Source organism: Ceratotherium simum, chromosome 28, assembly GCF_057802395.1.
Source record: "Ceratotherium simum simum isolate JZ-2026a chromosome 28, ASM5780239v1, whole genome shotgun sequence".
In the NCBI taxonomy this organism is placed as follows: Eukaryota; Metazoa; Chordata; class Mammalia; order Perissodactyla; family Rhinocerotidae; genus Ceratotherium; species Ceratotherium simum.
This window is the reverse complement of record NC_141927.1, coordinates 22997767-23021929: the sequence shown is the minus strand read 5'-3', so window position 1 is coordinate 23021929 and position 24163 is coordinate 22997767. Positions and strand designations below refer to the sequence as shown.

Genomic DNA, 24163 nt, shown 5'->3' with positions numbered 1-24163 from the left:
GATGTTGTCCCAGAGGTCCCTTAGACTGTCCTCACTCTTTTTAATTCTTTTCTCTTTTACCTGTTCACCTTGGGTAATTTCTTCTAGTCTTTCTTCCAGCTCACAGATCCGTTCTTCTGTATCCTCTACTCTGCTTTTGAGTCCCTCTAATGAGTTTTTCATTTCCAGTATTGTATTCTTCATTTCTGATTGGTTCTTTTTATATCTTCCATTTCTTTGTTGACATTCTCACTGAGTCCATCTATTCTTCTCCCCAGATCAGTGAGCATCCTTAACACTCTTAGTTTGAACTCTCTGTCAGGTAGGTTGCTCATTTCTGTTTCACTAAGTTCCTTTTCTGGGGTTTTGTCCTGTTCCCTTACTTGGAATGTATTCTTTTGCCTCTTCATTTTGCCTCTTTCCCTGTGTTTGTGTCTACGTATTAGGTAGGTCAGCTACGTCTCCTGCTCTTGGATAGGTGACCTTATGTAAGTGATGGCTTAGGAGGCTTCCAGTGTGCTTCCCTCAGTTCTCAATGTTCCAGGGGTGACCCCTATGTGGGCTACGTGTATCCTTCTGCTGTGGCCTGTTTGCTCTCCCTGTAGGCGCCCAGGGAGGCTGAGTTATGCTCCTGGCCAGCTGTTGTAATGCTCAGCTGCTTGTAGTTGTTGTGGGCCCTTCAGTCTCTTTATCAGCTGTGGGGAGCCCCAGCACGGTTGGCTGCAAGTTCTAATACCACATTTGTGTTTCAGTATTTCTTTTAAGTGAGTAGGCCCCCAACGTGGCAGGTTGTTAGGCTCAGGGCCTTACAATTGCTGTAAGCCTCTAGCCTATTAGGTCTCTTGTCAGCTCTCTGAGGATTGCAGCTGGGTGGGGCTGGCCTCAGGCACAGGAGCACCCAATTGTTTCAGGTTTTGGAAGGTGGAGCAAACCTCCTATGTGGGTCTTTGAGAAGTACAAGTCTTCTGTGGCTGAGAAGCCCTGCCGCCCACAGGTCCACACACACAGTCAACACAGTCCTGCCCCGTGTGAGCGCCCGACCTCCCAAGTGGACCCAGTCTCTCCCCGGCGGGAGCCCCACACACTCTGCCACCGCCCCACACTCTCCACCCGCTCCTTGTGCACACCCTGCCCCGCTCAAGTCAGCTCAGTTGCCAGGCTGCAGAGAATCCAGTCACCAATCTATGCAGGCCCACACGTTGCCTGAGGGCTTGTTGTTGGGTGGGGCTAGTCTCTAGGGTGGGCTGCCTGCCCTGGCTGAGCTGGATTAAATCGGTGCTCTAGCGGGTGGAGCAGACCCTGGGCTAGCAGGTCTCAGGGAGAACTCCAATGGCGTCTGTGTCAGCACGCTCACACCAGGCCACAACAATGGCCGCCGCCAATGTCCCAGTCCCTGGAGAGGTCTCACCCCTCACCGAGATGCACTCAGGGCCTATTAGGTGAGTCTTTTGTCACCGAAGCACTGTGCACCTTTCTTTCTGGTGATTTTAGGATGCTTTCTGGAACGGGTGAGTTTGTGCGCGGGCCCTTTAAGAGCCAGTTTTAGTTTCTTTGTGAACCGGGTTTTCTGGGGGTGCTACCCAATGCTTTAGTAGCAGCAAAGTCAGATATTATGCTGCTGGTCTCAATTGTGCTGGGTCCACAAAATACCCACAGCGGGGGCGCTCCCCGGCTCAGGGCCCCGCGCCTCCAGGGAGGCTGCGTACCTGTGAGCTGCTCCTGGCTGCCGTGAAGCTGGCGGCTTGTGAAGGTGGCGTTTTTCCTCTCCGGAAGGGAGTCTCTGCCTCTTCTACCCCAGTTAGGATTGTCCGTTGTTGCAGGAGTTCCTCTTATCCAGTTTTCAGTTCTGTCTCAGGGGTAGTTTTTCCACGAGTAGTTGTAAATTGGCTGTGTCCACGGGAGGAGGTGAGTTCAGAGTCTGCCTACGCCGCCATCTTGACTCCCTCTCATAATTTCCTTTTAAAATGGTTTGTTGTTATCGTATAGAAATGCATACTGTTGATGCGAATGCAAAATGGTGCAGACTCTATAGAAAACAGTATGGAGGTTCCTCGAAAAATTAAAAATATAACTACCATATGATCCAGCAATCCTACTTCTGGGTGATTATCTAAAACAATTGAAATCAGAATCTCAAAGAGATATCTGCACCCCCATATTTGTTGCAGCATTATTCCCAATAGCCAAGATGTAGAAACACCCTTAATGTCCATCAACAGATGAATGGATAAGGAATATGTGGTATATACATTCAGCCTTGAAAAAGAAAGAATACATGAAAACGTGGATGGGGACATTATGATAAATGAAATGCCAGTCAACAAAAAACAAATACTGCATGATTTCACTTATATGAGGTATCTAAAATAGTCAAATTCATAGAATCAAAGAGTGAAATGGTAGTTTCTGGGCACTGTGGGGAGGGGGAAAATGGAGAGTTACTAATCAACAGGCATAAAATTTCGGTTAAGCAAGATGAATAAGCTCTAGAGATCTGCTGTACAACATTGAACCTGTAGTCAACAATAATGTATTATACGCTTCAAATTTTGTTGAGGGTAGATCTGATGTTAACTGTTCTTACCATAATAAAATAAAATAAAAAAAAATTATGCCTCTCCCAAAAATTAGATTATTCTAAACACCAATTGCAAACAATTATGAAAGAAACAAGACTTGATGCTGCTGCTGCATTAAGATACATTCTAGGCTATGCTTCCTCACATTCCTAAAATGTGTTTTCTGACTTGAGCTAGGAAGTATTAAGTAATGTCAATTTAATAAGTTAACAGCAATGAAATTTCCGGTAGGAGTAGTAGTCACTGCTGACGTGGTTTCCTTTTTCCTGTGATCTGCTCTACATTCCATCCCATCCTGGGAAGTTGAAGAGGGAATTTTTTTCTGAAGATGCTTTAGAATTTCTCTGTAGCGTCTCTTGATTGTAATGATGTTGTGATTCTAATTTGGGTTATAATGTAGAGTGGGAATAGTGCTCTATAATTTTTGGCAGGTTTTTAAACTTCAATTTTTAACAATTTTATACTTAAGAAAGTAAAAATGTTTTAAAAATTGAGTATCACATAGGTTAACTATCCTTACATGTGGTTACACACACACATTTCAGATATAGTTCTTTATCGCTATAAAGATGATGCACAGTCGTTTGGTTAATTTTATTTATTTGTCAAATATGTAGTTATGTAGTACTTATGTTCTATGTGACAGACACTGTTTTAAGTACTTTACAAATATAAATGTAGTGCTCTGATTTTTCTAATTGTAGTTAATTAAACATTTAATATTTAATCACAATAATTATAGTATTCGGTACTATTTTGGATTCTCTTCCAAGTTGTGTTGTTTTTGTTTAAATAAATTCATAGTCACATTGTAATAAAACGGAGAGCAAATAAAACTCACTTTAGATTTGAAAGATAGAGCCAGTGTAGAGAAGACTGACAGTGATTGTCAAGAGTGAAGGCCATATTACATGGCGGGAAGATTGGAAGTAACTTGGCATAGTTGTTCCCTTTGAATTTTTTAAAATGTATCTTCTATGGTTAAGACGTATTATTTTTAGCTCCAGAGGGTAAAACTAGGTCTAGTGGATGGATATTACATGGCTAAATATATGCACTTAATGTGAGGAAGAAGTTTGAAATATTATTACTGTTTTAAAATTAAATCGGCCACCTGGTGAGATAGCAAGCTAATTTTTACAAGAAGTGTTCACCTTTGGTGATCAATTGTCAGATATTGTACATGCCACATTGTGTGGGAGGTTTAATTAAAATACATCTACTCTAGTGCTGATTATATTCTTTAGTAATGGGGTTTCAAAAACATGGAATTTTTTTGGTTGTCTTTCTTGGACAACTCTTAAAAGGGTATGTTATAAGAAGCATGAACCATTTATATCTTCTAAATCAAAAAAACCCTCTTATTTGAGAAGAGACTTCTCTTAACTGAGGATACAGTTTTAGGAAAGAAGAATCAGGAATGAGAACGAAGGGGAATATCACCTTAGTGAGCGGAAGTGCTGAATCAAATCTCAAGACAGATGGTGTAACTAGATTGTCCTCTCTACTAATGGGGCAGCATTTTGTAAGAAAATACTGTTAAAAACAGCTACGTATGGGAAGTGTGATCAAATACAGTGGCATAACTTTAATATTTTTGTGGGAGTTAAAAATATTTAGAGGCTTCATTGATGTTAAACTTATTTAATATTGCTTTAACATATTCTCACTTATGAACTCATAAACATATTATTATAGTTAATTTTAGTAACTAGAGAGAGGACAAATGTATTGCTGTGTCAGTGAGTATTTGTAAAATTGATAATCTCAGCAAAGCATTGACTTAACAGGCAAGCTGTTCAAGGAGGATAGGAATGTTTTGTTTTCTTTCTTTTTGTATTATATTGCAAAAGGGGGAAAAGATTCCACTTCTATATAAGAATTGTCTTATAATTCTTTTATCAGTTTTGATTAATTTATTTACTCATCACTTATTAAATGAGTACTGCCACTCTTACAGGTGTTTACAAGTTTAGGGGGAATCTAAAGGTGAAGAAGGTATATCCCATTCAGAGACATATATAAAAAGTAACAACAGCAGTATGATAAGTGCTAGGTAGATCCATTTTATGACCTGATAAGAATAAGTCTGTGTCTCTTAGTGGTAAGAACTGGAAAGGCTTCAGATTTAGGTAATTGACTGAATTTAGTCTTGACTAATGAGGAGGAGCTAGACATGTTGATAAAGTCTGCGGGTTGGATATGGAGTGTGTGTGTGTATGTGTGGATGGGGTGGTTGTGAAGGGACATGAGTGGAGAATCCCAGGTGATGAGAACAGAATTCACAAAAGTACGACAATCTGAAAATCTGAGTTCAGGGAATTTCACATAGTGGGGCCTTTTGCATGTGCAAGGTTCTGTTGGGATTAACATGAGGTGAGGCTGGACAGGTATAAATGGAAGCCAAGGCTTGAAGGGTCTGAAATACTATTCAAACCATTTAAAATTTATATTGTAGGAGATGTGGAGATGTTGAAGGATAATATACAGATATGTGAGACACTACATATCTGCATTTAGAAAGATTAACATACAGTAGTGTAGAAGGGATTGGAGGTTGGTGGAGTTTTAAATATAAGACTTAAAATAAAGGCTGATCAAGGCTTTGAAAATACTAGTTTGGAAGAGATAATGGAAGGCTGCTGTTATTATGGTGAAAGGAATGGAGGGAAAGGGATAGAGTCAAACATTAATTTAGGAAGTGGAATGGCTACCTAGGGTAAAAAGAATAGAGGAGAATGGGGACTGTAGAACGGATTCTGTATTTCCGGCTTAGGCAGCTGATGAATTCACTAGCATTAGGAATACAGGTGTGGGAACTCTATGGGTATACACGAGTTCAACTTTAGACACGTGGCATTTGAGGTCCTTGGCAATTTCATTTAGGGTTCTAGAGAAAGATATAGACTTGGGATCCATAGTAGGTGTTACAAATGTGTAAGCTGATAGTTAAAGCCATGAATGTAGATGAGATCACCCAGAGAATTCATATGGAATGAAGATAGCAGATGGTCAGGGAAAACAGAATTCTTAAGAAAACCTGAAGAAGGCTGAGAAGAAGTAGCGAGGAGAACTAGGAGAGTATGCTGTCTCAGAAACTAGGAAAAACATTTTAAAGAGAGAATGATTAATGGTGTCTAATGTTATGTTCAATGAAGTAAAGCCAGAAAAGTATCCATCAGATTTGTTAGTTCATTTTTAGTTTGTCAAGAACAGTTTAAGTGAGTGGTAAGTATGGAGGATTGAATATTTTGGGTTAAGGAGTGAATTCAAGGTAAAAACAAATGGACAGATTACCTTTTTAACAGTAGGGGGATGGAGGAGAACACAGTTAACTAGAAGTAAATATGAATTCAAAGGAGGAGTTGTTTTTTGTTTTTTTTTTTAATGGGAGAGACTAGAACTTGTCTATGGGAAGAATATCAGTAGGAGCCAATAGGTAAGATGAAGATATGAGGGTGAGGTAGCAGAGGGCTAAATAATTGATCAAGGTCCTGGGCTAAATGATTAATCAAGGTCTTGGAATGATTAGATTCTTGGAACACAAGTAAAGGGGTTTCCTCAGATCCATGCATGACACGTACCTCCAGATCGGGAGGACTAGAGGTAATTAGTGTGGATGAAGATAATTTGGGGTGAGAAGTTGAAGAGGTTTATGCAACACTGCTTCACTTTTCTCTATGAAGTAGGAGGCAGGTCATCTGGGTGCCAAATATTATATATCATTCCAGGCCGAACCCCTGGATTGCTGTGGAGCCTGGGCTGACATGGGCAGCAGCTGGGGAGGAGAGTTCGTAGGTATTGAACTGATGCCAACATTAGTTTACTGTGGTGGTTCTCAGTGTAGTCCTTAGACCAGCAGCTTTCAGCATTACTAGGAGCTTGTTAGAATGAAAATTCTTGGGCTGCACTGATCTACTGACTTGCAAACTCTTAATTTAAAAAAAAAGCCCTCTAGTGATTCTGAAGCGTGCTCAGGTTTGAGAACTATTGCTGGTTGAGGGATTATACTTTGAAAATCACTGCTTCCATTAATAGGAAGTTTTCCAGACTCCCTTTGGCCTCATTTTTTTCCATTACAACAGCTGTGTTTCATCTTGTGCTGAAACAATTAAGAAAAATTTCATGATGATCAACTGGCTGTATTTTCAGATTTTAACTACTTATGCTTTGGTTTACTGCTAAATATGGCACAAAATTGAAACTAATGAAAATGCTTTCAGACTTTATTCCTTATACTGCTTTTTCTGTATCTATCCTGATCTTGAGTTTATTTTTTAAAAAAGTTTTTTTCTGGATATGTTAGCTTTCCAGAAACTTACCATTTCCGTTTAATGTGTTGTTATAACATTCAGTTTTGTTACTATTTCTTTTATATTAAAAAAAAAAGGATCCACCATTCATACTTAAGTGACATCTCCATGTTTTTTTGAATAGACCTTATTAAATCTTGTTTCCCTCTGCTACCCAGAGACATGCCCAAAGGAAGATTTCTCACAGTAGGGTTTTAAGTACTTGAATAGAATAGCCAAGTAAAGTTGTAGAGGCTGTTTTACTCATGCCTTTTGATAGAACTGACACTTAGATAACTTAGTCTCTCACTTGAACTGTGTTACCAAAGATGGTATAAGAAGTTAATGGTATTCGTGGCATAATTATGTGTAAATGGCATATTTATGCTATTATTTTTAAAATGTTCTAAATTCATTATCGTTGAGATTTTTTAAATTATAACCATTATTTTTGAGTTAACACAGATCATAATTTTTTGCTTTAGAGACAAAACCTTTTTCCCCCCAGGTAATTGTTCTAAAATTGCCAGTATTGTGACCATTGCCATTCAAAGTCTGGTTCATGGTTTAGCAGCATCAGCTTCACCTGGGCCGTTAACTGCATCATCTTAGACTCACATTTCAGACATTTTCAGAATCTGCATTTTAACAAGATCCTGAGGTGATCCGCATTGCCCATAAAGGATTTGAAGCACTGCCTTAGAGAATAGAATAGGCTAATATGAGGATGTGGTTTGATTTTGGTAAATTGATCTTGGTAGATCACTTATCATCATCATCATCATCATCATCATCATCATCATCATCATCATCATCATCTTACAGATGAGGAAACAGCCTTAGAGAACTTAAGTAATATAGTCAGTGTTCCACTGTTAGTTCATTGTTGAGCCGAGACATGATTGGAAGTCTTCTGATTCTAGAATCTCTTTTGCAAAAGTTGAAAAAAACAAAACTACTTCCATGTAGGAGCAAATGAGTATAAAATCTCACTGTATCTAGTAAGGAATAGGAAAGAAGTAATAAACTTTAGCTTTCTTTAAGGTAAACTTGCTCCTGTTGGTGGGATAGATTTCACTTCATAATATATCTCTAATTTCTGATTACCGTTTAAATTTTGAGTTAGACCCAACTCTATTAATGTTCTGTTAAAAGCCTCTGACTTAGTATTTAGGCAGCCACATATTATTGTATTTTAATAAAATAGATGATAGATGACATTTATGGATATTTAAATTTTAAAATTAGTCGTCCTGGATTTTCTTTTCAATTTATCGAAAAATATTTTATTACATGTAATCAGGTTCATATGTTTGTTTCTCTAAATCTTGAGATTTTTGTTATATAATTACTAATTTAGTATATGTATTTGGGTGTACTAGATGGAATAGAAAAAGAGAGCTACTTTCTAGTTAGTAGTTTTTCTCCACACTAATGGTAGAGTTTTGCTTTGTTATTTTTCACGTCTTTGTTTTCTTTAGATTTTAGTGTTTTGCTTCTTCAAGTGTTATGGTGATCCTGACATGGGAAACATTCCCACGCTCACTCTTCTGTGGACCTCTCCTCCTTGACTCTATGTGACTGATTTCCATATGTCTAGGGGTATGAAAAGTTACATACCCTCACCACTTCCAAAATACTTGTAGATTATTCTGTTGATTTCTCCTCTGTGAAGATACATCTTATTATTGATCTATCAAATGAAGAAGTTTGAGATTTTTACCCCCACCATTATTAATGAAATGTTTAATCATCCTGATATCAAATTAAAAAGAGTAGTAAATTTTGCCCTCTCTAAATGATTGCATGTGTATTCTGAGAGAACTGGAATTACATATTTTAAATAAATTTGATTTTATCTCAAGAAGAATTTGTTATTTTTTAGTGGCAATGATAGAGGCAGCACAGAATCTTGGATTTTGTATAAGAAGCCTGAGCTTGAAAAATGGCTTTGCCATTACCTGGCTGCCAGACTTTGGGAAGTAACTTTTCTTCTCTGACATTCTCTAGAATTCCTCACCTGCAAAATTAAATAGTTGGATCAGAAATTTAAAGCCCTCTCTTGCTAACATTTCATAATAGTATGAACCATTATTTTGATAGGCGTGGCTAGGAGATAATTATGTTCTTAATTACTTTTAACATTTAAAAGTTAAATAATATTTAAAAGTTATTTTTGTTTCACTGGGTAAGGGAGTTAGTCGTTTTTAAGCCTAGTGCGATACAACGTAGCACTCATTTAACTTTATATTTCTCTGAAGTTGTCTGAAAAATTCAGTAAGTCAAGGTTTTTTCTAGTATGTGTATGGAAATCAAAGACTTAAAACAAGTGCTTTTAGCCTTACAGGTTATACTTCATCTGTCTTTGTTGTCAGAATTAAAATGACAATCTTAATAAGTTCAAGGTATGCTATAGGGAGTTACTGATTTTAGCGAATGACTGTAATTTGACCAGTTGAATAATAAAGGTTCCAAGGGTATGTCTTTAACATATTTCTCCATGTCTTTAAAATTAAGGTTTTCTGTAAAATAGTTCCAAGGTGATAGCTAGTATTCCCTAGACTTAGTTTGGCAGTTTTCTAATCTCTCACCTAAAGTAATATAACCTTTATTTTCTCAAAATGAGTTCACAAGAGGCATTTAAAAACCTAAGTATTCCTTTACATTTTATAATCACATGTTCCCAATTGGGAATGTTGGGGAAGAGGGAGAATCCCCTTCTGCCCTTTTCCCTTAAGGTTCTTATGGCTGGCCAAATAATTAAAAAGACAGGTTAGCAGGAGAAAATAATACCAAGTTTAATAACATGTATACATGGGAGAAACCAGGGAAACTGAGTTTCTCCACACAATGGCAGAGATTCTCGTCTTAAATACTATCTTCAGCTAAAGACAAAGGAGGATGTTGGGGATGGGGAGGGAGACAGAAATTACAGTAATCAAGAGTATGCAGATTTAAGTCATCTCCTTCTGTACTGATGAATTTCCACAGATAAGCCCATCCCTCTCGTTCCTAATACAGAGCGGGAGATACCTTTGCAAATGGAGATTTCCCTTATAAATGTAAATGTTTGTCTGGCAACTCTTTTCAGGGCCACATAGAGAATGTGGGCTGGGAGAGACAGAATTTTTGATAAGATGGGCTTGTTGGTGACTTTCCTATTGTAAGATCTATTTTAAATTATATTACAGCCATCATATGATAGTAACTCCTTCCTGAAACAGGCCTTCTATGTTAAATTCTCTAGGCAAGTTGGGGGAGGTCAAATGTCCATCAGAGAAAATAATCAAGGTAAAAAGATATATTTCAGGGTGGCCATTGATCTCCCACAGGAGCATATAATTTATTTGTAATAATGAGATGAAGTTTCTGAAGTGGATGTGTTTTTTTTGTGTGTGTGAGGAAGATTAGCCCTGAGCTAACATCTGTTGCCAATCCTCCTCTTTTTGCTGAGGAAGACTGGCCCTGGGCTAACATCCCTGCCCATCCTCCTCTACTTTATATGGGACACCACCACAGCATGGCTTGACAAGTGGTGGGTCGATCCATGCCCAGGATCTGAACCTGACCCTGGGCTGTAGAAGCGGAGCACAGGAACTTAACTGCTGTGCCACCGGCCTGGCCCCTGGATGTCTTTTTTAAAGTTGATTTTATTTTCATAATTGCTCACAGAAAGAAAAATATAGTAAACCATGTTTTTAGGAGTGTTTTGCTAAAAAATTATTGGAAACTTCAGTTACTATGCCTTATGCTATTAGTAATTGTAGGCTAATTATGGGATACACTGTTTATAAGTTGTTGACTTAATTTTTATACATTCTGTTATTATGCTAATGTCCTCATTTATCAATTACAGTTACACTTTCCCTGTAAAATCCCAAATTTCCTTGACTTGTAAAGAGCTTCTGAAAGTGAGCTATATGGTGTAGGCTTTGGGAGAATTTACATTACTTTAAAGGAGTAGATGTAGTTTTTTGGTTGGGACTGAATATAGTTTTATTATTCATAACTTTTTTCCTTCCTTCCCTGAATTTCATGAAATAAATATCTTCTAATTATACTCAATTATTGCTTCAAATAATAGAGGATATTTTTTAGTTTAACACAGTAAAGTGTCCCACAGTTTGTGATGGAAGCTGTGCCATAGGTGACAGGGTTTATAGTCCAATTTAAAGCTTGGTCAGGTAGCAGTTGAAAGTAAATAACTGGTTGTGGAAGACTAGGAGAAACTGGATCAGCTTAGCAGAAGGAAGAATTGTTGCCTGAGAATGTCAACGGGGATGGTGTTACTGAACCTCTGAATCTCAAATTCTTGTTGCCCGATGTGCAGTAAGCCAAACACTGAGACATAGGTGCTTGGAGATGGAGAAAGATTTATTTGAATTGGCCAAAACGAGAAGATGGGAGCCTGGGTTCACTCAAATCCACTTTCACAAGAGCAGAAAGCAAGGTTTTTTTAATAGAGCTAAGGGGCTTGGCAGGGGGAGCTTTGGAGAAACAAAGGGGTCACTCCTGATAGGCCCTTGGGCAATCTGATTTCTGGGTGTCAGTGGCTGCTGGGGGCCGTCCATCTGCCTACCCGGTGATTGCAACCTCCCCAAAGGTATTCTCTTTCTTCTGCAAAGCAAGCTCACGAATCTTTGAGACCCCTGAGTCACCCCTCAAGTTAAACAGGAAAACAGCAAATTGCTTATTGAGTATCTGCGGTAACCCTCAGGTACCTCGCTTCAGTAGCGAGGTAGGAAGAGGTCAGAAATACAATGAAAAGTGAAATATGGAGATGAGGTAGCACCTTGCTCAAGGTCAGAATCATAACGGTATGAAGAGGACCTAACTTAATAACAGCGATTTGTTGCAGATGTCAATAGTGGTAATTTAAGTCTCTCTCAGACCAACCCAGGAATTGTCTACACTGATTTAGAACACCCAGTGTCCCTTTGCGCCTAGGAGGTCTGAACCAATATACTTTGGTTTTTCTGAGTATAATCTGGGAAACTGCTTTTTGAAAGTAAACTTTGTACTGTTCTTGGGCCTATTAGGTACTGGGTTCCTGAAATATTAGTTGCTAGTTTCAGTTTCTCAGTGTGCTTGATAATTTATTGAGTAAATTCATGTGTTTCTTTTCCTCTTTCTTTTTCTTTAAATTATTCTCTCCAGCACAGTGAACTTTGAGTTAAATAAAATTCTTTGCAAATCATTTTTTAAATGATCAAGCCTATGAAATACTAACAACCTAACATCTAAAGTATTAGTTTTATAATACTAGAACATGTGATATGTATAATAAGCTAAATAGAGATTGAAATTAAACTGACACTAGTTAGAAAAACCTTCGTGAATGTGTTCTTGGAAAATGATGACCAGATATCTGACATTGGAATTAAGGATATGTACTGAAAGCATGTGCCTAATCTTAACTTGTCCTCTTCATCATCTGTCAGAAATAAGTGTGACCTAGAGTTTTAGAGCAATTGGAATTCTAATTTGGTAATAGGGGTAAAAACTCTTTAGTTGATACTGTGCATTATTTTTAGATGATCGTATATAGTAAATGTTTATTTATCATTTATAAATGTACACACACACACTCACAGATAAAAAACACTTATTCTGTGGCCTATCATTGATAGTTTCAAAGTGCTTTTCATATAAAGTTGTGCTTTCTAGGTTTAAGATAAATAATTGCTATGAACATGTAGCTGTTTCCAAACTTCACGTTTCTGGTTGAATAAATCTGGCTGAAGGGGGATTCAGAGAGTATAATATAAATTGGGATTTTGTGTAATTCCTGTCATTATAATCTATATAATATATATATTATATATATAATATATAGTACCCTCCCCCCAACACTCCACTCAAATGTTTAATTAATACATTAGAAGTTTTACCTCTGGCATTTCTTGTTCATACATACTTTAGTTTCATGATGCTATATCCCTTTTTACTGAAATTTTGCTTGAGTTAGATGACCTTTAAGTTTATTGCAACCTAGAGATGTGTTATTTTGTTAATAAGTTTTGCTTTATTTTATAGTTAATCAAAACTAACATTATATTTTGTTCCATTGCATGTTGGGCCATACATAGAAGTCCTGAAGTAGCTTTTCCATCTTCTTTTATTTCTATACTTTAAAATAGGTTTACAGCAAGTTTTTCAGTCGGTTAATTTAAAGTAAAATATTCTTTATTTAACCAATGTACAAATATAATTCAAATTTTACTATTGATTTGATATTTAGTCTATGCTTATCATTTAGGACATCTTTTCTTCTTAATGAAATAATCAGTATTTTCATTTTTATATTATAATTTTCCTCTTAAAGATGTATAATTTTAGTATGGTAGGACAAGATTTCATATATAGGTACATGCTGCCAATGCTTTTGTTGTAAGAATTATTTTGTAAGCATTTGTTTGACCTACAAAATTCTAATTTGTTGTCTAAATATATTTTCTATTAGAAAACTAAAGTTAATCCATGGAAGAACATTTAACTGGAAGTGAGGGGAATACTGACATTTACATTGAAACGAAAAGAAAATAATATTGCTGTAGGAATAGTAATTAAGAAAAATGTTGAGTGATTAAATTAGAAAAAATTCCAGAAATGCTTGTATTTAAGGATAAGCAGGTTTGATTAGGATTTAAGTAGGCTTGAGGAGTAAAAAGGATATTAATTAACTTTAAGGAGAATTAGAGATGGGTTATGATTTTTATAGTTTGAGTATAATTTTTTTTCCTTGATCAAGTTTTATCATTATTGTGACCCTTAAATTTGTTAGGCATATGGAAGATATTTTTATTTTTGTTTGTTTTGTCTTGATGTGGTACAAATTAAAATGAACTGGCTGGGCCATGGGGGAGGGGGATAAACATACATGAACGTTTGAGGAGGTGACTCAGTAGTGGTTGTGAGATGTGAGAGATTGTTTTGCCATATACGTTAAGAACTGAAATCACTCTCTTCTTGAACCTCTCAGTGAATATAGTTCAGCTACCTGCTATAGATTCTGAACTTTTTTGTGTTTGTTAGTGTTGTTGATCTTGCTAATAAAAGAATTTTGTCTGTGGTAGATTCGCTAAATGGAATATCAATGTGAAATTGCTTCATAACAATAGAAATTAGTCTGAATTACTTAATAATAGTAATTATACATATTGAGAACTTATGTCTATAGCTGGTGTGTTAAATGCCTTACGTATTTAGTGGAAATACGTTTTTTGCCATTTCAGTAGGAAAAACCACAGGTTCACTGAAATCAAGAGAAGTAATTTAAACTGCAAGTCTTTAACACTGTAGAACTCTAAAATATGAGCTAACTTTGTAAAAGGTCATCAGTGTATTTGTTATCATAGTATGCATTGGTAGCAAGCCTAAAGAGGGTTTACTAACCAAAAGATTCTTGTGAGGATGAGACTGTAACCTATTTCAGAGGACTATTATTTTAATAAGCAGTATTTATATATATTCATTAATTATAGTGGCTACTTTATGTTTGTATTTGGCAGTGTATAAAATGCATTAACCCCCACCCCCCCCAAAAAAAAAAGTTTCCCCAAACAATTCTGTGACCAGTGTGCACTCCTAGGGATGGAAGGTCACAGTACTTGAAGCAAGACGTTCGTAGATTGAAGGAATTTGGGGAGAGAGGCTAGCCCACTGAGCAAGAAAGAACATAGGGGCGATGCTCCCACTTAGTGGCGTGGCCTGGCAACCCAAAACTTTTGAGTAAGCTGAGGTCCCATTCTATGGAGAATTTTTTGTTTCTTGAAAAATAAGCCACAGGCCACACAATAATCTATTGCCTGATTAGAGCTAGAACTTGGGTTATTTCTGTAACAGTTTAGATTTAAATTTGAGACTTTCTGTTTAAATTTATTATTATCCACTTATAAAATCTGTGGTTTTGCAGCAGTGGGGGCTTTAATGTTAGCTTTAAGCTATATCTCAGGAGACTTTGTGAAGGAAGTAGAAAGATACGTTTTGAAGATAGTGATGGTTCTGATGTAGTGAATGCTACTGATAAAGAGCTTGCCTTAGTTTCTGAGGGAATGATGGGTTTTGAGACCTTGGGAATGATGATTTTTCTAGATTTGAGGATGAAAAATGTGCTGTATGTTTTCTATTTCTGCTACTATTTTTGTAGCTACAACAGTCATTAAAATATGAATTTCTATTGGAATTTATATTTTTTCAATTGTGATACACATTACACTAACTGAAACATTTGCATGTATGAACGTCGTGTTGTTAGAATTCTTTCAATTTATTGCTGTGTGCTTTGGGCCAGTTTTTCCCTCTGAGATATTTGTTTTTCCACTCGCACTATGACTACTTGTAACCTTATAAGAATCGATACACATTTACTGCATTTTGTGATGTTCTTCATACCAGTTTTTATGAAGATATTTGCTTTGTCTGCATATACTATATGAGGATTTATTCCAATGATATTGTGGTTAGTTTTTTAGTTTCCAGAATTAACTGAAATGCAATACCAGTGTTTACTCTTACGTTACAATTTGTATTATATGGAGCTTCATTTACTAGTAAATCTGTAGTGTTTTATTACCTGCTGTTCACACAGAACTACTTATTTCCTGTGGACTCTGTGTAGAATATATGATAAAATTTGATTTCTCTGGAAAAAAATTCCATTACATGAATTTTAATACAGGTATGATGAAAAATGTTTAGTAGGTTTTATTTCCCCACAATTTGTCAAATGGATTGTATCTTTTACATCTTCACATTTTACACTCACTTGTTAGAAGTATTGTTGGGCTTATTTAGAGGCAGTTTCTCATGGGGAAAGAGGAGGTAATGCAGTGGTCTGTGGTCAGTAGCACAGCGTTTGCAGTCAGACAGCACAAGTACTATCTTGGTGATCTTGTGCAAATTGCCTGATCTTTGTAAGTGTGCATGCACACACACACAGTATCTGTTAGTGCCTAGAATATAGTAGAGTTCAAGCTATGTTAGCTATTGTTATTACTTTTATTGTTATTAATTGTATTTGTTTTATACAAAGAAAAAAGGCAATTAAAGTGATCCATAGAAAAATAAAATTAGATCATTTCCTCAAACCATAAATAAAAAGAACAGAAATAAAAACCTAAGTGTAAATAAAGTAAATAAAACTTTAATGCTATTAGTTTAGGAGACTATTTTATGACATCAGAGTAGAGAAGGTCTTTTCAAAGAAGACACAAAGAAGTACAGATTGTAAAGCAACAGATTGAATTTGACCACATTAAAAAAACAAAATCTGTATGACAAAAGACACCATAAATAAAATTATATGTCAAGTGTTAGATGATAGAAGATAGTTGCCACTCATGCAAATGATTAATATTAATTACTAATACATTACTAATTAATTACTAATAAATAACTACTATAAATTAATAAGAAAAGACAACTCAATTGAAAAATAGATGAATGATCTGAACAGGCAGTTCATAGAAGAAACTTGAGTGGTTAATAAACATATTAAACTGCATATAATGTTGATCATCAGGGATATGAAAATTACAAGAAGATTGAGATGCCATTTGTTACCCATCAGCCTGGAAAAAATTTATAAAGTCTGGTAGTTCTAGTGTTGATAAGGATGTGGGAAAATGAGAGCTCATACATTGCTAGTGGGAGTGTAAATTGGTATAATTAGTTTGGGTAAGCAATTTGGCAATTTCTTGCAGTTGGTTACTAACTTTTTTGTGTGCCGTGGGCAAATTTGACAGTCTGGTGAAGGTTATACACTTCTTCACAAAATTTTTAAACAAATAAGATATATAGAAATACAGAAGATAACTATATTTCAATATAGTTATCAAAATATTAAAAAATGTGATAACTAATATATGTTTCTTTGTGAAGTCATTTTATAACAAGAAGCTAATGACAGTTCTGATAACTGTTGTAATTTCAAAGTTGTGATGAATGTAAACAATATCTAGTGCTGTCAGCAACAAATGGAATGGAATAGGAAACTATCCATGATTTCTGTGGGTTACAAAGTCACAGGTACTGTTAACTGTACTGTGTTTTGTTGTCTCCCTTTATATTTGAAATGTTAAATATTAGTGAGATTAGTGAAAATGACTGTTTTTTTCCCGTGTTCAAGGTCATGCTTTCTCTGAATTCTAATTATGGAAGCTGTGGAGACCCAGTTTAAGAACCCTTGTAGCAAGAGTCTCTCACCCGTGAACAGTGCTCACGATGATAGCATTTATTTTTGTGAGAAGGATTCGCTCTGAGCTAACATCTGTTGCCAATCCTCTTTATTTTTGCTTGAGGAAGATTAGCCCTGAGCTAACATCTGTGCCAGTCTTCCTCTATTTCGTATGTGGGTTGCCACCACAACATGGCTTGATGAGTGGTGTAGGTCTGCCCTGGAGATCCGAACCCGGGCCACTGAAGTGGAGTGCGCCAGGCTTAAACACTGTGCCATGGGGCTGGCCCCTGTAGCATTGTTTTTTTTTTGTTTTTGTTTTTGTTTTGGTGAGGAAGATTAGCCCTGAGCTAACATCCAATGCCAATCCTTCTCTTTTTGCTGAGGAAGATTGGCCCTGGGCTGACATCCGTGCCCATCTTCCTCTACTTTATATGGGATGCCACCATAGCATGGCTTGACGAGTGGTGCGCCCAGGATCCGAACCTGCGAACCGTGTACCGCCACGGCGGAGTGTGCGCACTTAACCGCTACGCCACTGGGCTGGCCCCGAGTAGCGTTGTTTTTAAGAATTAAAAATAAATAAATGGGAAAAACCTGTATGACTATTGTTGAGAAATGGAAAAATTTAAGGTGATATATTAATATGATGGGATGTTCTACAGCAATGGTAACAAATGAATTATACCTATATGTGTTAACATGCATAGGATTCTAAAACAAAACTTTGACTTAAAAGTTTAAATATGGGGCCGGCCCTGTGGCTTAGTGGTTAAGTGCGCGCACTCCACTACTGGCGGCCCCATTCGGATCCCGGCTGCGCACTGACGCACCGCTTCTCCGACCATGCTGAGGCCGCCTCCCACATACAGCAACTAGAAGGATGTGCAACTATGACATACAACTATCTACTGGGGCTTTGGGGAAAAAAAAGCAGGATTGGCAATAAATGTTAGCTCAGAGCCAGTCTTCCTCAGCAAAAAAGAGGAGGATTAGCATGGATGTTAGCTCAGCGCTGATCTTCCTCATAAAACACACACACACACACACACACACACACACACAGACAAAAGTTTCAATATGTTATTGGAAGAGAACATTATGCAAATTAAAAAACATATAAAATCATATTGTGTATTGTGTATGATTTTATGTACCTTTTTGTGTTTGTATCTGTATAGATATAAAGACAGATTTGAAAGAAATAATACTTTCACCTGAATGGGAGAGAAGTGAATAAGATGGGATAAAAGAGTTCAGATATACCTGTTATATTTTAATTTTTTATGTTAAAAAAAAACCTCAAACAAACAAACTAACCTGCCTCAGTGATATTGTCATTTATAGATAGTGGGTCCATAGGTGTTTGCTTTGTTATTCTTTGTACTTTTCTGAATTAGAACAGTTCTCAAAATTCTTAGAATAATGATTATGATAAGAAAATATTATAGTTATAAATAAACATTGTAATAAAAAAGAAATTGTCCACAGATAGGTTAGTTGAAAAGGGGATTAACTTCGTCATTTGCTCCAGGTACATATCGGTTACTTGAGTACATAATTAAATAATTGATTATTTTGTAATTAATGCAAGGATTTATTTGCTTTTTGCTTTTCTGTTTAGATTGCAAAAGTAAGCCTTGAACAGTGGTTGTGGTTGATGTTTATGGTAGGGAATGGAAACTCTATTAATGTGGTTAGGGCTGTGTTACTCTGCAATAACTTAATAGCCCTAAATTTGTCCATTTCTGGCATGTTTATCACCAGAAAAGCCCAAAACTTTATTTTACTAGACCCAGGAAAATGGTTTTATTCATTGGGCTTATATTGGTTTCTTGTATCTCTTCTCTCTAATGGTTCAGTAAATTAGATTTGAAATATCTGGGATTGCTTTCTTCAGTTTCTTGGTAAAGAGATACGTAAAATCCTGGTTATTGAAGAATAACTTTTGATACATACTCCAGGTCATTTTTGCTGAAATGAACTAAGGTGTTCATCAATAAAGATGAATGTAGTAGTAACTGTGCAAGTAGAATAGAATGAAATGTCCTCATTTTGTCCAGTACCAACCTGACCAAAGTAAGGATTAGACTGAAGTGAAGGGAGCGTAGCCTCTAAGAGGGTGGAATCAATCAGTGGATGGGAAGACTAGTCTAGGAACAGCCAAGAGGCCTGCAGTAACTGATGCCACACCTGCCTGTGTTCAGTATTTCTCCCTAGAGGAGTCAGAATTCTTGTTTCTTAGCTACTCTTTTTTGGATGTCTCTCTCACTGTCTTTTTGCATTTGGCAGTAACTGTTGTTCTATTGTTAATAAGGTAATATGGGGAAAAATTTCAAACAACATAGACGTTTATAAAATAGAAATAAACATACCCCTGTAATCTTCTCTTATAGAAATAAACTGTTATCAATTTTCTATATATTCTTTCAGATATTTAGCATGTATGTAAAATAAGTTGAGTGAATAGGCACACACATGTATTTTTAAAATATGAAATAGTACTTGACACAGTGTTCTGATAAGTAATCGTTTTGGATTACTTAAAGGTAAATTGTGAATGTCCTTTTAGGTAAGTTTGTCTCATCTTGTTAAATGACTATAGTAGTGTTCTATTTCATAGCGCATTATGATCTAATGAATCTCCTTTTCATAGGCACACATATTATTTCCAAATGTTTGCAGTTATAAACAGTGCTGCGATGAATATCCTTTTACATGAACGTGTGTGCCTTGTCTGATTGATTTCTTTAGGATAAATTCTTAGAAATGGTATTGCTGTACTAAAGGGTACGCACATTAAAGTTTTATGTGTATTATTAGTGTGACCTTGAAAAGTTGTACCACTATGTATCCATATTGCGTGCCTTAACATACGTGGTATTTTTAATATAACATTATATGTTAAATGATGCAAACTTTTTATAATATTTTTGCCAAATGAACGTTAGCACTAAACATGGGACTTTATGTACACATTACTTCCAAGTTTTAATGGTCAACTTTCACCCTGGGCTGCTGTCTCTGGTCATAATAGCAAATTTTTTTGTATGTGTGTGAGGAAGATTAACCCTGAACTAACATCTGTTGCTAATCCTCTTCTTTTTGCTGAGGAAGATTGGCTCTGAGCTAACATCTGTGCCCATCTTCCTCTACTTTATATGTGGGACACCTGCCACAGCATGGCTCGACAAGCGGTGTGTATGTCCATTCCTGGGATCTGAACCTGCAAACCCTGGGCAGCCAAAGCAGAGTGCGCAAACTTAACCACTACACCACCAGGCCAGCCCCAATAGCAAATGTTTTAAAAAGAATAATTCTCCTGCCACAGATGCGTTGAAATGGGTGTTTGGACCAAGGGCTACGTTAGCCATGAGAACTGTGTTAATTCTATTTCTGCATTTCCAATAAATTGTTCCATTACTTATTATTTATACAAATATTTATTTATGAGACAGGCATTGGGCTGGTCACTGGGGACAAAGTGATGAATAAGACACAGTTCTGGGCTTTATTTTAATAATTTAGCAGTAGAAACTAATGAGTAGCTGATAATAGGCAACACTTTTTAAAACTAGCATTATAGTTATAAAATGACACGTTTGTAAAATGATTCATTATAACAACAAGCAAAGTAGAAATGTTCAAAGATGAGAGCAAAAAAATTCACTAAAAAGTTTCACCACCCATAAACAACTGTCATTACCGTTAGGTGCATTTCATTTTCCTCCAGCATTTTATTATGAATATTTTCAAACATATGGAAAAGTTGAAATACTTAAGTACCCACCACCTAGCGATTACAGTTAACAGTTTATTGTGCTAGTTTTATCATGTGTTCATCTTATCTATCATGCATCAGTCTGTCTTTTTTAATGCATTTTAAAGTAGGTTGTGGACATAAGGATCCTTCCTTCAACATGCATAGCATTAACTATTGTTGTAAGTAACATCATATTTGAATTAAAGCCTATATTGATTGACTCTGTGCTGTGGAAGATGTGGAAATTTTGTATTCTTACATTTCCTCCCAAATTCTCTTCCTCATCTCTAAATATTTAATAAATTACTTTGTCTAATTATGGAACATGATGTAAGTGCTATAAATCTTGAGTGACCATGTAAGTTATCCAGGCTGGGATACTTTTAAGAGAGAAAGGGGGTGCTATTAATGAATAGGCAGGGACAGCAAGTACAGTTTGGGGCCTCCGAGGCAAACCAGGATGGCCAGACTGTCTATAACAATAATTTCTGGAGTTATTATTAGTTTTACATTTAAATGTATTGCATTTAATAAATTAAACACTAGGGTCAACATTTAGTGTTTTACCAGAGCTTCTTTATTTCCTGAGTTCTTTATTTTGATTCACCCCTTGGCTGGATTTTATCCATAGCTTCTCCTTTCCTGAGTTCTTTATTTTATCTCTTGGTTGGATTTTATCCTCAAGTAGTTCCCCCCTCCCCCAAGAGGGTCTAATTTGTATTGAATTCATTAATTTTTTGCTTGTTCTGTTACTTTACATTATCTTTGTACTTTTAATAAACAATACATTTCAACATGATATTGTTCTTATTATAGGGATAAATGGAACAACAGCAGGGGCATCTCATTCTATCCTGGGGGTCGGTGCAAGGTTAGAATATTGTCTCTAATATTACTCAATGTTTTCTACTTAAAGCTCCGTATAAGAAGTTTTTTGGAGATTTTGGTACCCAAAATCTTTGGGTCTCTGCCAGTAATACAGATTTCAGTTAGTGGGTAGCTGTGATACTTTTAATAGTATACCTTTATACAAAATAAGCAAAGCAAATCTTTTGTTCCACTCAAAAAACTTGCTCCTGCCATTTGGAAGTAATTTGGTAGACCAAATTGTATTTAGGTTGATGAAAAGTATTGGAAAACTTAAAGTACCTTTAAAGCTTTGTTCTTGGCTTGTTTTCTCTTGGATTCCATTAAATTTTTCTTGGTTTTAATAATTTAACCACGACAGATTTTACTGATTAGTTTGTGTGACTCACGAATAAACTTGCTGAGAAAAATCATCTCTCAACTTTGCAGTTTATGAATAATGTTTTTGTTTTCCCATATTCCTGTAGTAAAAGTTTTCTTCAGCTGTAGCACGTAGTATGTTGCTATTAATAGTGAAGATTTATCTACAATGACTTCTAGAGCAGTACAGATTATTTTGTGGTATAATGTATTATTATAATAGGGTGTCTGCTACACTTGTTTACACTTGTTTACTTAGTGGCCATCTTGTCTGGGTCCGTGCTTTCAAGGGAGTAAGGCCAGATGGCTGTGTACAGCTGCAAATAGATTTTCTTCTCTGCTCCTACAGCTGCTGTGATTCTTTGTATCTGGTACCTGTTTTAAAATGGGATTTTTATTTACACAAGAATAAATATCCAACAGAAGGATATGAAGGAGTTCAAGAAAGATGGTGACAGAAACTAATGCAGTGGTGGAATAAAAATGGAATGCTCATTTAGTCCATTTTATGACTGTCCCTTATTAAAATGACTTCATACTTTGATCCTTCAGTGATGACAATTCTAATGATGTTGTCTCTTGATAGGAGAGTTTTGTAATTAAGCAATTTTACAGTGAAAAAGTCATGAAGACAACCCATATGAATTTTTAAAAAACCCAAAAAACAATAAAAAACTGTTTTCACTTTGTAGTAAAAAAATAAAAAGGAATAACTCCCAGTTCTAAAAAAGACCATTTTCGACTCTTTACATGACTTCATGATTTATCTTTAGATATACTTTGGTGTAGTAGTAGTTAGTATAAACATGTTACCTTCTATTCTGTCTTTCCACTTAATGTTATGATAGAATATTTTCACTAATTATAGACCACATATATATCATTGTAGTCCCAAGTATTTCGTTGTTTTAATATGCTCTTTATTTCCTGGCTATTTTTATTGCGGTTAATCACATAATTATGTTTAGATTGTTTCCTCTTGAAATTTTTTAGGGTATATTAAAAAAGGTATGATTAATAAATTAGCTATTATAATCAATTTAATGTACTTTGTATTAATGTTTTTGTGTAGGGCTTTACATTTTTGGGATGAGATTTATTTCATGATATACCTGAATTTATATAATTCCATACATTCAGTAATCTAGTTTTATTACTACTAGTATCAAATACAAAATATTTCAAAATACCACATGATGTTTTCTCTGATAAAATTAAGATATAACAACATTTAACATTAGGATTCTTAAAATTTATTACTGCCGTGGGATAGTTAAGTTTCTCATGGAGCAAGGATTCTGATATTTTTCAGTGTAGATTTTATATTGATGTGTTTATGTAAAGGCACTGGTCCTTTTATTTTTGTGAATTAGGAAATCCTAGAGTAATTAAAATTGATATTAAATTATTATTAATTTTAAGTTGGATCACAGTAATTCTTAAATTCTTATGGTTATGTCAATTATATATACTATAAATATGGAAGTTTATGAAACAATTACTTCTTTTATAATAGTCTTTCTACTTTTGAACCAGTGAATAAATAGAGCAAAGAGTATATGACAAACTGAAATTAGAAACCCTTTAAAAAAATTACATTTGAATAGAGCTAATAAATTATCAGTTCCTAGATTATAGCTTAAAAACTGTACAAATTGTCCATTTGTTTTATATATTTTATATATATATATAAAGGGAAATTTTATATATTTTATATACATATATATATAAAGGAAAATTTTCTGAGGAGAGTGCAGGTTGATAAGGCCATTAATTAACAGAGTGGTACTGGAAACACTTTTACTGAGTCTCTAGAATAATTATGTAATGTAGCACCAGTTGAAGGTTTCTCCTTTCTAAAAAAATGTGAATACCTGAATAAGCGTTTTCTTGAATAACTTTATTTCTACATTTCTTGTTCAGACCTGAGTTGAATTAGATGCTATCTTTGACATGTTGGGCTTAAAAACTTATATCAGACTATGTCCCCATATAAGCTTGTGGACACTGCTGTACCTGTCTTAGATGGCTGACTCCTTTCTGTGTACCCCAGGTGATCTTTAGAATCTTCTCCAAGGTGGAATTGGTTTGTGGTTTTCCAGTATTTCTTCCTTTAATTTTAAAGTGCTTGATATTAAATACATCA

The 24163-nt window shown here is 35.6% G+C and overlaps 1 protein-coding gene across 6 annotated transcripts in view; it reads left to right on the top strand.

Annotated features, from left to right (window-relative positions):
- TUSC3 (tumor suppressor candidate 3) overlaps positions 1 to 24163 on the top strand; it is a 255626-nt gene that overhangs the window by 40992 nt on the left and 190471 nt on the right. Inside the window, exon 1 of one of the 6 annotated variants that reach the window (XR_015548830.1) lies at positions 1341 to 1418. The exons of the other annotated variants lie outside the window; for them this stretch is intronic. The gene's annotated coding sequence lies outside the window, so the exon portion shown is untranslated. Of the gene's footprint in view, positions 1 to 1340; positions 1419 to 24163 lie in introns of those variants that run through there. 6 annotated transcript variants of the gene reach the window in all.